The sequence below is a fragment of the Pseudophryne corroboree genome, chromosome 5, assembly GCF_028390025.1.
Source record: "Pseudophryne corroboree isolate aPseCor3 chromosome 5, aPseCor3.hap2, whole genome shotgun sequence".
Lineage (NCBI taxonomy): Eukaryota > Metazoa > Chordata > Amphibia > Anura > Myobatrachidae > Pseudophryne > Pseudophryne corroboree.
In genome coordinates this window covers 742,775,480-742,790,459 of record NC_086448.1, presented here as the reverse complement: position 1 = coordinate 742,790,459, position 14,980 = coordinate 742,775,480, and the positions used below count along the sequence as shown (strand labels likewise).

The 14,980-nt window shown below is 48.1% G+C and overlaps 1 protein-coding gene and 1 pseudogene across 9 annotated transcripts in view; both read right to left on the bottom strand.

The window, feature by feature from the left end:
- Positions 1-14,980, bottom strand: part of LOC134928403 (RNA-binding protein 12B-B-like) — a 171,794-nt gene that overhangs the window by 136,378 nt on the left and 20,436 nt on the right. The gene's annotated exons all lie outside the window — the stretch shown is intronic.
- Positions 339-446, bottom strand: LOC134931311 (U5 spliceosomal RNA; annotated as a pseudogene).

The window sequence follows — 14,980 nt, the reverse complement described above, 5'->3', positions numbered from 1 at the left end:
TGAGTGCTGGACTAATGTACCGTTCTCACTCGTAGTTATCGGTGTGAATTTGACATAGAATCGTGCATTAAATTATAAGACCAGTGAAATAAACACTCTGGTACCCAAAGGGAAATTGGCCCCTTTGGAAAGACTGTCTTTTGTTAGAGCTGGCGGAGTCATTCCGAGACTCCGATGTTACCGCTCTTTAAATTTGAATTGTCAATGTTAACATAGGATTTTTAAAATTATTTTTAGTCTGCACTATAGCCGTACTCGCTATGTAGACAGACACCATAATAGGCAATAGACAGACACTTGCACGACTTAATGAAGTTATTATGTGGCATATATATATATGTTATTGCTGAACAGCATATTCATATGAAACTCAAGCTTGTTTCTCTCTACGGAAATCTTTAGCAAAAAACGAAAGATTTATTCGATATGAAGAGAAATCAAAGTATTCTTTATGTGAAAAGCAGTTCACATGGGCATATGAAACCCGAACCAAATTCCTACTAACTTCCCTGCGCCTCTGGTGGCTTAGAGATGTAGGGCAGGAATGTTCTAGAATTAAGTAGAAATACAGATTACATGGCTAACTTATGTGAAAACTGAACTAAAAAATTCCCACTAACACCCCTGCGCCTCCTTGTGGAGTATAGGTGTATGGGCGGAATGTTCTGGAATTATAACCTGTAAGAACAGCAATGATTAAAATGACCGTCATGCCATGCTTCCACTGAAAATCACAGGACAGGTTACCTGCTGCAGTGTTACTATAGGCTTAATAGCCTATTATACATTAAATATAGGCTTAATAGCCTATTCTACAGTTACAGATGTATTATACAGTAAAATGCAGTTTACAATACATTATGCAGCCTTATTCTTTAGTTAGCCTTCCAGTTATTCCATTAACTGTTTAAACACTAAGCAGTTTCTTAACCCCTGCAGCCTTCTGCTGCTATGGGTTTTACTCAACACTGCCTGCAGTGATGTATCTTATTTCCAAGCAGCCTTTGTTGCTGCTTATTTAAACTGAGCAGTCTCTTAACCCATGCAACCTTTGCTGCTGCTATGGGCTTTACTCACCGTCACCCCCCTGCAGCCGCGCTGCTTGTGATGTAGCTTTTAGCTTCTCCCTGTGCAGCGGCCGGAAGCGAGTGCAGGGAGCCTAGGGAAACCCGGGGAGCGCTGGTATAGTGCGCCGGGCCGGAAGAACGGGCGGCGCCTCATACAGCAGTGGCCGGGTGCAGCGCTGGAAGAGCGGCCGGCGTCTTTAGTGACGTACGGCCGCTCGGAGCTTTAGACCCGGGTACGCAGAGTGGCTGCTTGGGCGGCGCTCGCGTACAGTGGCTGGGAGAGCGGCCGGCGTCTGTAAATGACGTGCGGCCGCTGTACAGTGGCATCTGGTACAGTGGCTGGGAGTACAGAGGCAGAGTTCTGGGAGAGCGGCCGGCGTCTGTGAATGACGTGCGGCCGCTCTACAGAGGCAGAGATCTGGGAGAGCCGTCTGAATGACGTGCGGCCGCTTTACAGAGGCAGAGTTCTGGTACAGTGGCTGGGAGAGCGGCCGGCGTCTGTGAGTGACGTGCGGCCGCTCTCTTCGTTCAGCGGGGTATCCTGCCGCGCTATAAGCGGTGGGCAAAGCGGCGTAACAATAAAGGCTTTCCCCACACAGCAGGGCGGCAGCGTGAGCTGACCGCCCTGACCCCCCACCATACCTTGTAGTGCCGCACTCCTGTAAGCTCCGTCCAGTTTGTGACGGGGCTTTCATCCTGGCTGTGACGGGGCTTCTTTGTGTAAGCTCCGTCCAGTTGCAGTAGGAGACAGTGTCTGCCTGTGGCTGTGAGGGTGCTCTTTGTGAGGACCGACACGCCATGCGCTGCCTTGTAGCGCCTGTGGCTGTGAGGGTGCTCTTTGTGAGGACCGACACGCCATTCGCTGCCCGTGCAGCGGCACTATCCCGGACCCATGTTTTTCCAGAAACTGGGAAGGGATGTGCTAAGTGTAAAAATAAAAATTAAAAATCCAAGTGTGGTTATACCACAAGCCAATGTTCGTGCTGTGAGCACCGAAAAAACACAGAGAGTACACTGAGGTACTCGGGGATATGGAGGGGGGGGAGAGGCCTAAATTTAAATATTCAGTGCCTTTGTTCGGGCTACGCCCGTCCATATCCCAAGAGTACTCCAGTGACCCCTAGTGGATGATAAAGAAATTCGAATTTCAAAAAGTCGAATTTTGAAAGTCCGTTTTTTGGTCGGAAAGCACTGAATTGCATAGGCGATTTTTTTTTTTGGTCGAAAATGACCCGGAATTCGACAATTTCGGGAATTCGACCGCAATTGCATATACCCCTGTATCTGCGGTTCATTGATACATCTTATATCGTATTTACTCTATAGCGCTACATGCGTCTCTATCTGGTTTCTATGGTGATGGTTTCCTGCACGTAATATGCTAATGGCATTATGACATCATTTCCGCAGCCCCCGCCCGGATGTTCGGGCGTGGATCAGCTGAGGGATTTCACGCGGGTGGTTTAAAAAGGCATGTTGTATGTGTTTTTTCAATAAAGTCTGACGACAGTGGTTAGTCCACTGAAACGTTACAAATTACATCGGAGTATGTGATTATGTTATGCACGAGTGCCACGTCCTTGCTTGGAGATTATATATATATATATATATCCCCTGGCGTCCAGACAGCATGTATAGAACCAGGTGCCTTGTGACTGTGTGGACATGGCTATTGACCGTTTTTGATGCGCTGTGAAATTTATTTAGTGGCCAACCTGGATTCATTTACACTGGAATGATTGCTGGTATACAGGTGACTATCACGTGAACCACATGCTAAGAAACTTACAGGCATTTACCTGTGGAGGCAGAGTTGCTGGAGCGTTCGAGCTGCACACCAGTTGAGTGGATAGATGTGGTCTGGACATCTCCCTCAAGAGATTTGTCCATATCTCTACTGATGTTATTATGTGTACATCGTTAAAAGTTATTTGAACTTTCACCGATCCTGCCGATCTTGAGAAAGACCCAGTTATGGGGTCGAAACGTCGATCAAAGGGCGAGTTGGTGTAATTGAATATCCAACTATTAAACTATGAATATTTTATGCAATTCAATTGTATGTATGCATTATTCAATTGTGAGTGCCCCTTCCACTTGTGTGGAACCCTTGTTTTGTATTTGTGGCTGACCTTGTCAGTTCCACTGGGTGCACCCAAAACATATATTTATGTATTTTTTGATGTGAGTGCGGATCACCAATGAGATATATCTTTTTAAATATATATATATATATATATATAAGACCTTTATCGCGCTAAAGATGTGAAAGCTTCAACTTAGGGAAGATACCCCCTGTTAGATAGGGTATGAACAACAGATAGTGAAATAAGAGATTTCCCCAGGGAGCTGATGTCGTACTTTGGTATGTACAAGTTTTGTATAATAAAATAATCTTAAAAAAAGAGATTGTTTATTTTTTTTTTTAAAAAGCAATACATAAAAATAAGAATTTACTCACCTGTAATTCTATTTCTCGTAGTCCGTAGTGGATGCTGGGAACTCCAAAAGGACCATGGGGAATAGCGGGCTCCGAAGGAGGCTGGGCACTCTAGAAAGATTTAGGACTACCTGGTGTGCACTGGCTCCTCCCACTATGACCCTCCTCCAAGCCTCAGTTAGGACACTGTGCCCGGACGAGCGTACACAATAAGGAAGGATTTTGAATCCCGGGTAAGACTCATACCAGCCACACCGTACAACTCGTGATATGAATCCCAGTTAACAGTATGAAACAACTGAGCCTCTCAACAGATGGCTCAACAATAACCCGATTTAGTTAACAATAACTATGTACAAGTATTGCAGATAAACCGCACTTGGGATGGGCGCCCAGCATCCACTACGGACTACGAGAAATAGAATTACCGGTGAGTAAATTCTTATTTTCTCTAACGTCCTAGTGGATGCTGGGGACTCCGTCAGGACCATGGGGATTATACCAAAGCTCCCAAACGGGCGGGAGAGTGCGGATGACTCTGCAGCACCGAATGAGAGAACTCCAGGTCCTCCTCAGCCAGGGTATCAAATTTGTAGAATTTTGCAAACGTGTTTGCCCCTGACCAAGTAGCTGCTCGGCAAAGTTGTAAAGCCGAGACCCCTCGGGCAGCCGCCCAAGATGAGCCCACCTTCCTAGTGGAATGGGCTTTTACAGATTTTGGCTGTGGCAGGCCTGCCACAGAATGAGCAAGCTGAATTGTACTACAAATCCAGTGAGCAATAGTCTGCTTAGAAGCAGGAGCACCCAGCTTGTTGGGTGCATACAGGATAAACAGCGAGTCAGATTTTCTGACTCCAGCCGTCCTGGAAACATATTTTCAGGGCCCTGACAACGTCTAGCAACTTGGAGTCCTCCAAGTCCCTAGTAGCCGCAGGCACCACAATAGGCTGGTTCAGGTGAAACGCTGACACCACCTTTGGGAGAAATTGGGGACGAGTCCTCAATTCTGCCCTATCCATATGGAAAATCAGATAAGGGCTTTTACATGATAAAGCCGCCAATTCTGACACTCGCCTGGCTGAAGCCAAAGCCAATAACATGACCACTTTCCACGTGAGATATTTCAGATCCACGGTTTTTAGTGGCTCAAACCAATGTGATTTTAAGAAACTCAACATCACGTTGAGATCCCAAGGTGCCACAGGAGGCACAAATGGGGGCTGAATATGCAGCACTCCTTTCACAAATGTCTGAACTTCAGGTACTGAAGCTAGTTCTTTTTGAAAGAAAATCGACAGAGCCGAGATCTGTACTTTAATGGAGCCTAGTTTTAGGCCCATATTAACTCCTGCTTGCAGGAAATGCAGAAATCGACCTAGTTGAAATTCCTCTGTTGGGGCCTTTTCGGCCTCACACCATGCAACATACTTCCGCCATATGCGGTGATAATGATTTGCTGTAACCTCTTTTCTAGCTTTAATAAGCGTAGGAATGACTTCCTCCGGAATGCCCTTTTCCTTCAGGAGCCGGCGTTCAACCGCCATGCCGTCAAACGCAGCCGCGGTAAGTCTTGGAACAGACAGGGCCCCTGCTGTAGCAGGTCTTGTCTGAGCGGCAGAGACCACGGGTCCTCTGAGATCATCGCTTGAAGTTCCGGGTACCACGCTCTTCTTGGCCAATCCGGAACCACGAGAATTGTGTTTACACCTCGCTTTCTTATTATTCTCAATACCTTTGGTATGAGAGGTAGAGGAGGGAACACATAAACTGACTGGTACACCCACGGTGTCACTAGAGCGTCCACAGCTATCGCCTGAGGGTCTCTTGACCTGGCGCAATACCTCTCTAGTTTTTTGTTTAGGCGGGACGCCATCATGTCCACCTGTGGACGACCCCACTGATTTACAATCATTTGGAAGACTTCTGGATGAAGTCCCCACTCTCCCGGGTGGAGGTCGTGCCTGCTGAGAAAGTCTGCTTCCCAGTTGTCCACTCCCGGGATGAACACTGCTGACAGTGCTAGTACATGATTTTCCGCCCATCGGAGAATCCTTGTGGCTTCTGCCATTGCCATCCTGCTTCTTGTGCCGCCCTGTCGATTCACATGGGCGACTGCCGTGATGTTGTCTGACTGGATCAGCACCGGCTGGTGTAGGAGCAGGGATTTTGCTTGACTTAGGGCATTGTAAATGGCCCTTAGTTCCGGAATATTTATGTGAAGGGAAGTCTCCTGACTTGACCATAGTCCTTGGAAGTTTCTTCCCTTTGTGACTGCCCCCCAGCCTCGTAGGCTGGCATCCGTGGTCACCAGGACCCAGTCCTGTATGCCGAATCTGCGGCCCTCCAAAAGATGAGCACTCTGCAGCCACCACAGAAGAGACACCCTGGTTCTTGGGGACAGGGTTATCAAGCGATGCATCTGAAGATGCGATCCGGACCACTTGTCCAACAGGTCCCACTGAAAAATCCTGGCATGGAACCTGCCGAATGGAATTGCTTCGTAAGAAGCTACCATCTTTCCCAGGACCCGCGTGCAGTGATGCACCGATACCTGTTTTGGTTTTAGGAGGTCTCTGACTAGAGAAGACAACTCCCTGGCTTTCTCCTCCGGGAGAAACACTTTTTTTCTGGACTGTGTCCAGAATCATTCCCAGGAACATTAAACGTGTCGTCGGGACCAGCTGTGACTTTGGGATATTCAGAATCCAGCCGTGCTGGCGCAGCACTTCCTGAGATAGTGCTACTCCCACTAACAACTGTTCCTTGGATCGTGCCTTTATTAGGAGATCGTCCCAGTATGGGATAATTAAAACTCCCTTTTTTCGAAGGAGTATCATCATTTCAGCCATAACCTTGGTAAATACCCTCGGTGCCGTGGAGAGTCCAAACGGCAGCGTCTGGAATTGGTAATGGCAATCCTGTACCACAAATCTGAGGTACTTCTGGTGAGGATGGTAAATGGGGACATGCAGGTAAGCATCCTTGATGTCCAGGGATACCATGTAATCCCCCTCCTCCAGGCTTGCAATAATCGCCCTGAGCGATTCCATCTTGAACTTGAATTTTTTTATGTATGTGTTCAAGGATTTCAAATTTAAAATGGGTCTCACCGAACCGTCCGGTTTCGGCACCACAAATAGTGTGGAATAGTAACCCCGGCATTGTTGAAGTAGGGGTACCTTGATTATCACCTGCTGGGAATACAGCTTGTGAATCGCTGCTAGCACCGCCTCCCTGTCTGAGGGAGCAATCGGCAAGGCAGATTTTAGGAACCGGTGGGGTGGAGCCGCCTCGAATTCCAGCTTGTACCCCAGAGAACCTATTTGAAGGATCCAGGGATCCACCTGTGAGCGAGCCCACTGATCGCTGAATTTCATGAGGCGGGCCCCCACCGTACCTGGCTCCGCCTGTGGAGCCCCACCGTCATGCGGCGGACTTGGAAGAGGAAGCGGGGGAGGACTTTTGCTCCTGGGAACCTGCTGTTTGTTGCAGCCTTTTCCCCCTACCTCTGCCTCTAGAGAGAAAAGACCCTCCTTTTCCCCGCTTGTTTTTCTGGGTCCGAAAGGACTGAACCTGATAAAATGGCGCCTTCTTAGGCTGTGAGGGGACATGGGGTAAAAATGCTGACTTCCCAGACGTTGCTGTGGAAACTAGGTCGGAGAGACCATCCCCAAATAATTCCTCCCCCTTATAAGGCAAAACTTCCATGTGCCTTTTGGAATCTGCATCTCCAATCCACTGGCGAGTCCATAAGCATCTCCTAGCAGAGATGGACAATGCACTTATTTTAGATGCCAGCCGGCAGACTTCCCTCTGTGCATCTCTCATATATAAGACCGAGTCTTTGATATGGTCAATTGTTAGCAGAATCGTGTCTCTGTCTAGTGTGTCAATATTTTCTGACAGTTTTTCCGACCACGCAGCGGCAGCACTGCACATCCATGCTGACGCAATAGCTGGTCTAAGTATAATGCCTGAGTGTGTATATACAGACTTCAGGATCGCCTCCTGCTTTCTATCAGCAGGTTCCTTAAGGGCGGCCGTATCCTGAGACGGTAGTGCCACCTTTTTAGACAAACGTGTGAGCGCTTTATCCACTCTAGGAGGTGTTTCCCAACGTAACCTATCCTCTGGCGGGAAAGGGAACGCCATTAGTACCTTCTTAGGAATTACCAATTTCTTATCAGGGGAAGCCCACGCTTCTTCACACACTTCATTTAATTCATCTGACGGGGGAAAAACTACAGGTAGTTTTTTCTCCCCAAACATAATACCCTTTTTTGTGGTACCTGGATGTAAATCAGAGATATTTAACACCTCTTTCATTGCCTTAATCATGCAGTGAATGGCCTTAATGGGCATTAAATTTGACTCCTCGTCGTCGACACTGGTGTCAGTATCCGTGTCGACATCTACTTGTGCCATCTGAGATAGCGGGCGTTTCAGAGCCCCTGATGACTTTTGAGACACCTGGACAGGCACGAGCTGAGAACTCGGCTGTCCCGCAGTCGGCATGTCGTCAAATTTCTTATGTAATGAGTCTATACGTGCACTCATTTCTTTCCATAAGCACATCCACTCAGGTGTCTGCCCCCCAGGGGGTGACATCCCTTCTAAAGGCATCTGCTCCACCTCATTATCCTCATCAAACATGTCGACACAGCCGTACCGACACACTCCACACACACAGGGAATGCTCAATATAGAGGACAGGACCCACAAAAGCCCTTTGGGGGGACAGAGTGAGACTATGCCAGCACACACCAGAGCGCTATATAAGGCAGGGACTAACTGAGTTATGTCCCTTATAGCTGCTTTTTAATATAAACTATATACTGCGCCAAATTAAATGCCCCCCCTCTCTCTTTTTTACCCTTTTCTGTAGAGTAGTCTGCAGGGGAGAGCCAGGGAGCTTCCTTCCAGCGGAACTGTGAGGGAAAAATGGCGCCCAGTGTGCTAAGGGAGATAGCTCCGCCCCTTTTCCGCGGCCTATTCTCCAGCTTTTTTCTGGATTCTGGCAGGGGTATTTACCTCATATATAGCCCCTGGGGCTATATATTGAGGTATTTTTTCCAGCCACAGTGTTTTTATTGCTGCCTCAGGGCGCGCCCCCCCCCCCCCCCCCCCCCAGCGCCCTGCACCCTCAGTGACCGGAGTGTGAAGTGTGAGAGGAGCAATAGCGTACAGCTGCAGTGCTGTGCGCTACCTTGGTGAAGACTGATGTCTTCATGCCGCCGATTTTCCGGACCATCTTCTTGCTCTGTAAGGGGGACGGCGGCGCGGCTCCGGGACCGAACATCAAGGCTGGGCCTGCGGTCGATCCCTCTGGAGCTAATGGTGTCCAGTAGCCTAAGAAGCCCAATCCGGCTGCAAGCAGGCGAGTTCGCTTCTTCTCCCCTTAGTCCCTCGCTGCAGTGAGCCTGTTGCCAGCAGGTCTCACTGAAAATAATAAACCTAAAACTATCTTTCTTCTAAGAGCTCAGGAGAGGCCCTAGTGTGCATCCAACCTCGGCCGGGCACAAAATCTAACTGAGGCTTGGAGGAGGGTCATAGTGGGAGGAGCCAGTGCACACCAGGTAGTCCTAAATCTTTCTAGAGTGCCCAGCCTCCTTCGGAGCCCGCTATTCCCCATGGTCCTTTCGGAGTTCCCAGCATCCACTAGGACGTTAGAGAAATTGTTTACAATTTGCCCAGAACAATAAACAATATTTGTACAGACGATAGTTGTGTTGGTAATTCAAACATCAAAATGATCTTCTTTGTAGAGATGTCAGAGAACAATGTGCTAACCCAACGCGTTTCGTCCTACAGACTTCATCAGGGGTGTATTAATCTAAACAATACAGAAACATTCATAAACAACTTCACTTCTAGTTATAATACAATTAACTCTCTTCAAAAGCTTATTGAATACATACCAAAGAATCACAATATGGACATACATCTTATCGTGTCTTCAAAAAGGCAATTTAACAATGCTTAAAATAGTATCGGACCAAATTTCACCATATGGGGTATCTGTAAAATCATAACATATGTTATGATTTTACAGATACCCCATATGGTGAATTTGGTCCGATGCTATTTTAAGCATTGTTAAATTGCCTTTTTGAAGACACGATAAGAATTTACTTACCGATAATTCTATTTCTCATAGTCCGTAGTGGATGCTGGGGACTCCGAAAGGACCCTGGGGAATAGCGGCTCCGCAGGAGACTGGGCACAAAAGTAAAAAGCTTTAGGACTACCTGGTGTGCACTGGCTCCTCCCCCTATGACCCTCCTCCAAGCCTCAGTTAGGATACTGTGCCCGGACGAGCGTACACAATAAGGAAGGATTTTGAATCCCGGGTAAGACTCATACCAGCCACACCAATCACACCGTACAACTTGTGATCTGAACCCAATTAACAGCATGATAACAGAAGGAGCCTCTGAAAAGATGGCTCACAACAACAATAACCCGATTTTGTAACAATAACTATGTACAAGTAATGCAGACAATCCGCACTTGGGATGGGCGCCCAGCATCCACTACGGACTATGAGAAATAGAATTATCAGTAAGTAAATTCTTATTTTCTCTAACGTCCTAGTGGATGCTGGGGACTCCGAAAGGACCATGGGGATTATACCAAATCTCCCAAACGGGCGGGAGAGTGCGGATGACTCTGCAGCACCGAATGAGAGAACTCCAGGTCCTCCTCAGCCAGGGTATCAAATTTGTAGAATTTAGCAAACGTGTTTGCCCCTGACCAAGTAGCTGCTCGGCAAAGTTGTAAAGCCGAGACCCCTCGGGCAGCCGACCAAGATGAGCCCACTTTCCGTGTGGAATGGGCTTTAACAGATTTTGGCTGTGGCAGGCCTGCCACAGAATGTGCAAGCTGAATTGTACTACAAATCCAACGAGCAATCGTCTGCTTAGAAGCAGGAGCACCCAGCTTATTGGGTGCATACAGGATAAACAGCGAATCAGATTTTCTGACTCCAGCCGTCCTGGAAACATACATTTTCAGGGCCCTGACTACGTCCAGCAACTTGGAATCCTCCAACTCCCTAGTAGCCGCAGGTACCACAATAGGCTGGTTCAAGTGAAAAGCTGAAACCACCTTAGGGAGAAATTGAGGACGAGTCCTCAATTCTGCCCTGTCCGTATGAAAAATTAGGTAAGGGCTTTTATAGGATAAAGCCGCCAATTCTGTGACACGCCTGGCTGAAGCCAGGGCTAACAGCATTACCACTTTCCATGTGAGATATTTTAAGTCCACAGTGGTGAGTGGTTCAAACCAATGTGATTTTAGGAATCCCAAAACTACATTGAGATCCCAAGGTGCCACTGGAGGCACAAAAGGAGGCTGTATATGCAGTACTCCCTTGACAAACGTCTGAACTTCAGGAACAGAAGCCAGTTCTTTTTGGAAGAATATTGACAGGGCCGAAATTTGAACCTTAATGGACCCTAATTTGAGGCCCATAGACAGTCCTGTTTGCAGGAAATGCAGGAAACGACCCAGTTGAAATTCCTCTGTAGGGGCCTTCCTGGCCTCGCACCACGCAACAAATACGGTGATAATGTTGTACGGTTACATCCTTCCTGGCTTTGATCAGGGTAGGGATGACTTCATCCGGAATGCCTTTTTCCTTCAGGATCCGGCGTTCAACCGCCATGCCGTCAAACGCAGCCGCGGTAAGTCTTGGAACAGACAGGGTCCCTGCTGGAGCAGGTCCTTTCTTAGAGGTAGAGGCCACGGGTCTTCCGTGAGCATCTCTTGAATTTCCGGGTACCAAGTCCTTCTTGGCCAATCCGGAGCCACGAGTATAGTCTTTACTCCTCTCCTTCTTATGATTCTCAGTACTTTTGGTATGAGAGGAAGAGGAGGGAACACATATACTGACTGGTACACCCACGGTGTTACCAGAGCGTCCACAGCTATTGCCTGAGGGTCCCTTGACCTGGCGCAATATCTGTCCAGTTTTTTGTTGAGGCGGGACGCCATCATGTCCACCTTTGGTTTTTCCCAACGGTTCACAATCATGTGGAAGACTTCTGGGTGAAGTCCCCACTCCCCCGGGTGAAGATCGTGTCTGCTGAGGAAGTCTGCTTCCCAGTTGTCCACTCCCGGAATGAACACTGCTGACAGTGCTATCACATGATTCTCCGCCCAGCGAAGAATCCTTGCCACTTCCATCATTGCCCTCCTGCTTCTTGTGCCGCCCTGTCTGTTTACGTGGGCGACTGCCGTGATGTTGTCCGACTGGATCAACACCGGCTGACCCTGAAGCAGAGGTCTTGCCTGACTTAGGGCATTGTAAATGGCCCTTAGTTCCAGGATATTTATGTGAAGTGACGTTTCCATGCTTGACCACAAGCCCTGGAAATTTCTTCCCTGTGTGACTGCTCCCCAGCCTCTCAGGCTGGCATCCGTGGTCACCAGGACCCAATCCTGAAATGCCGAATCTGCGGCCCTCTAGGAGATGAGCACTCTGTAACCACCACAGGAGAGACACCCTTGTCCTTGGAGACAGGGTTATCCGCTGATGCATTTGAAGATGCGATCCGGACCATTTGTCCAGCAGATCCCACTGAAAAGTTCTTGCGTGGAATCTGCCGAATGGAATCACTTCGTAAGAAGCCACCATCTTTCCCAGGACCCTTGTGCATTGGTGTACTGACACTTGGCCTGGTCTTAGGAGGTTCCTGACTAGGTCGGATAACTCCTTGGCTTTCTCCTCCGGGAGAAACACCTTTTTCTGTACTGTGTCCAGAATCATCCCTAGGAACAGCAGACGTGTCGTCGGAATCAGCTGCGATTTTGGAATATTTAGAATCCATCCGTGCTGTCGTAGTACTACTTGAGATAGTGCTACTCCGACCTCTAACTGTTCTCTGGACCTTGCCCTTATCAGGAGATCGTCCAAGTAAGGGATAATTAAGACGCCTTTTCTTTTCGGCCATTACCTTGGTAAAGACCCGGGGTGCCGTGGACAATCCAAACGGCAGCGTCTGAAACTGATAGTGACAGTTCTGTACCACAAACCTGAGGTACCCTTGGTGCTGTTTCTGTAGTGCAGGACTGCAGGGGAGAGTCAGGGAGCCTTCCTCCAACGGAGCTGTGAGGAAAAAATGGCGCCAGTGTGCTGAGGAGAAAGGCCGCCGAAAAAGGGGCGGTGCCTTTCTCCAGCTTTTTTATGTAAAAATTGGCAGGGGTTAAATACATCCATATAGCCCAGGAGCTATATGTGATGTATTTTTTGCCAAAAAAGGTGTTTTTATTGCGTCTCAGGGCGCCCCCCCCCCCCCCCAGCGCCCTGCACCCTCAGTGACCGGAGTGTGAAGTGTGCTGAGAGCAATGGCGCACAGCTGCAGTGCTGTGCGCTACCTTATTGAAGACAGGAACGTCTTCTGCCGCCGATTTTCCGGACCTCTTCCGTCTTCTGGCTCTGTAAGGGGGACGGCGGCGCGGCTCCGGGACCCATCCATGGCTGGGCCTGTGATCGTCCCTCTGGAGCTAATGTCCAGTAGCCTAAGAAGCCCAATCCACTCTGCACGCAGGTGAGTTTGCTTCTTCTCCCCTTAGTCCCTCGGTGCAGTGAGCCTGTTGCCAGCAGGTCTCACTGAAAATAAAAAACCTACTTTAAACTTTTACACTAAGCAGCTCAGGAGAGCCCCTTAGCCTGCACCCGTCTCGTTCGGGCACAAAAATCTAACTGAGGCTTGGAGGAGGGTCATAGGGGGAGGAGCCAGTGCACACCAGGTAGTCCTAAAGCTTTTTACTTTTGTGCCCAGTCTCCTGCGGAGCCGCTATTCCCCATGGTCCTTTCGGAGTCCCCAGCATCCACTAGGACGTTAGAGAAAAGATGTATGTCCATATTGTGATTCTTTGGTATGTATTCAATAAGCTTTTGAAGAGAGTTAATTGTATTATAACTAGAAGAGTGAAGTTGTTTATGAATGTTTCTGTATTGTTTAGATTAATACACCCCTGATGAAGTCTGTAGGACGAAACGCGTTGGGTTAGCACATTGTTCTCTGACATCTCTACAAAGAAGATCATTTTGATGTTGTTTGAATTACCAACACAACTATCGTCTGTACAAACATTGTTTAGTGTTATTCTGGGCAAATTGTAAACAGTTTTATGTATTGCTTTAAAAAAAAATAAACAATCTCTTTAAGATTATTTTTATTATACAAAACTTGTACATACCAAAGTACGACATCAGCTCCCAGGGGAAATCTCTTCTTTCAAAAAAAAATCAAAAAAATTTTTTTTATAATATATATATATATATATATATATATATATATATATATATATATATATATACATATATACATACATACATCGCCAAATTATGTGTCCCCCCCCCCCCCCCTTCTTTAAAACCCTCTGTCACCGTGTTCAGCAAGGGGAGAGTCCGGGGAGCTAGCTTCTCAGCGGTGTGCTGTGGAGAAAATGGCACTGGTGAGTGATGAGGGATCAAGCTCCGCCCCCTCAGCGGCAGCTCCGGTCCCACTTGATTTTTTAAAAAACTGGCGGGGGTTTCCTATATACAGCCCGCAGAGCCTATATATGTACTGTGGCCAGTCCTAGAGGTTCAAAATTGCTGCCCAGGGCGCCCCCCCTGCGCCCTGCACCCATCAGTGCCTACCAAGTGTGCTGTGTGTGGGAGCAATGGCCGCTGCGCGTTACCTCATAGAAGATCCGAAGTCTTCTGCCGCCTCTGAAGTCTTGTATCTTCTCATACTCACCCGGCTTCTATCTTCCGGCTCTGTGAGGAGGACGGCGGCGCGGCTCCGGGACGAACTGAGAGGGGAGACCTGCGTTCCGACTCCCTCTGGAGCTAATGGTGTCCAGTAGCCTAAGAAGCAGAGCCTAGAACTTAAGTAGGTCTGCTTCTCTCTCCTCAGTCCCACGATGCAGGGAGCCTGTTGCCAGCAGGGCTCCCTGAAAATAAAAAACCTAACAAAATTCTTTCTTTCAGAGAAACTCAGGAGAGCTCCCTGTAATGCACCCAGTCTCCTCTGGGCACAGTATCAAACTGAGGTCTGGAGGAGGGGCATAGAGGGAGGAGCCAGTGCACACCCATATCTAAAGTTCTTTTTAGTGCCCATGTCTCCTGCGGAGCCCGTCTATCCCCATGGTCCTTACGGAGTCCCCAGAATCCTCTAGGACGTAAGAGAAAAATAAAAATTGTTGATAGTCTTGGGTGCCATGATTCCATAAAGTTTGGAAACCACTACTAATCGGTAACAGAGATGGTTAAACACATTTGTTATAGGATTAGTGTTCACGCTAGGCTGCTTCAAACAGCCTTCCGTGCCTTCGCCGCGTGAATAGATACTGTGTGCATGCCCATTACAGTCGGATTTAGGCGCACAAAGCATCTTAATGCGACTAAATAGGTGCAATCGTGAACCCAAAGGGGTCTCTTTACGTGCATATCGGGTTGCTGCCCCCAGGGGTAGGCATT